Here is a 1,902-nt window from a genome sequence, read left to right on the forward strand (position 1 = left end):
TTGTAGCGTGTAACGGTATTCTGAGCTGTTTAGGAAGGATTCGTACTTGCGAGGGCACGCTATAGAGTCCGGCTCTAGCTCGTCGGCTTTGGGGATGGAGATCTTGCTTCGTACAAATCCTAACACGGCCACATTTAATATTAAATAAAGTCCAGAATTGAGCGTGCTGGCGACAAGATAGACAGATAGATGCTAAACCGGAAGAGCGGAAGAATTAATTCGACGCGGAAGAGATGGAGTTAGAAAGAGAGAGAGAGGAGAGAAGTAGAAAGTTTGCGATGCCATAGATGTAAATAGGCTCGCGTACTGCCCACCCTACCTTTGGTCACAGTCCGATAAAGCATTGCTTTAGTGACCCCTTTCACACCCTACAACCGCGGAGTCATCAGCTCAGTTCAAACAGGAGGTATTCAATTCATTATAAAACGGATTTAATTCAAAATTAAAACTAATAAAAATTTGGCTAAGGCTAAAGAGGTGTTCGACATTATTCCTAATTGTTTGCTTGCATGAACAAATAGTCTAATAATACGGGAGGAAAGCTTATAAGTAAGATAAAAAAAAATATGTAAATTAATGTAAATGTTTAAAGAAATGTGGGTTTATATATAATATAATAAAATTTGGTATGAGTAAATATCGTTTTTTTTTTTTTTTGGGATAAATAAATTTCAAAATAAGGGTATTAGAAAAAATGATAATATTTAAAATTCATTAGGATAGGGTATTCATTAGTCATCAGTTAAATCATTTAAATGAAATTCGTGCTCTTGTTATATTTTTTTTTTTGTTAAGATGAAGGAGGAATGCAATAAATATAATATTAAAATTCAGTGGGACTCAAAAAATTTGTTTTCCAGTGTATATGTAAAAGGTAAATAATCCACTCACTGTAAATCCATCGGCGAAAGATCGATCTCTGCTTTGGGTTGCTGTAAATGAGTGTAATGAGGCTTTTGCACACCATAGAATTTTAAAACAAACTTATTTTCGCACGAGGATTAAAATTAAACGATTTAAAATTAAACTGACAACCATTTTGTTCGCGAAAGTTAAAAAAAAAATAAATATTATCTTCATATTTTCCAATTCCGTTTTTTCCACTTCACTAAAAGCCTGTAATTAATTTAAATTTAAATTTATAACTAAAACTATTGACTAAAAGAAAATAAAATTAAAACATTTTATAACGCATGTGAATTGGGGGATGAAATGTAGATGAGAAAAGAGAGAAAAAAATAGCGGTTTTAATAATTTCTCTTTTGCTCCTTATTCCATGGCAGGTGGGGTCAACGGCCTTTCACTTAACGGGTCTTGAATTCGTTGGGTCTGCAAATTCTCTTTACACCATCCCTACGGTTAATTTTCCGGCCACTGAGTGTTAATTTCCCGGCACCAATGTATTAGGAGATGAAGATGATGATGAAGATGGTGGTGAAGATGAGGGGGGGAGACGGATTACCCGATCGAGGTTAAGCCGCTCCTGAACTGGGAGCCTCTACCAGGAGCGCTCCCGGGGTGCTTTGATGTGGACCGCCTGAATTTTTAAAACGGCCACAATAAGTACCCTGGAGGTATTAGAAAACATATTTTATATTCACCTGATAAATTTTGATAAGGCCGCCACGAGGTCGCGCTTTTATAAAGCCGCGAAACAAAAACAAAAAAACCCACAAACACAGGCTTAGGCTGCCCTTATCACCGTTGCAAATCTAGATAAGCGTATGCATGTAAATAAAAAAAACATACGCATGATCTGCAACTTACTTGGTAGTTGATAAATAAAAAAAAATGAACACTGCACTTGCGCTGCTCTTGCGCTGATAAAATTTACACTTGCAGAGAGATACTATTTGGGCGTCTGCACTTCTGGGTGGTTTCGAATGAAAAGACCGAGCATGG

General features: G+C 36.4%; 1 long non-coding RNA gene across 1 annotated transcript; it reads right to left on the bottom strand.

Annotated features, from left to right (window-relative positions):
• LOC116655421 lies at positions 1 to 1,886 on the bottom strand. Its single transcript, XR_006507391.1, has 4 exons — positions 1,768 to 1,886; positions 1,463 to 1,712; positions 892 to 1,116; positions 1 to 192 (listed from the first exon to the last, which is right to left on the bottom strand). It is a non-coding gene; the product is annotated as an uncharacterized LOC116655421 (long non-coding RNA).
• Between the last annotated feature and the right edge of the window lie 16 nt (positions 1,887 to 1,902).

This window comes from Drosophila ananassae, chromosome 3R (assembly GCF_017639315.1).
Source record: "Drosophila ananassae strain 14024-0371.13 chromosome 3R, ASM1763931v2, whole genome shotgun sequence".
Lineage (NCBI taxonomy): Eukaryota > Metazoa > Arthropoda > Insecta > Diptera > Drosophilidae > Drosophila > Drosophila ananassae.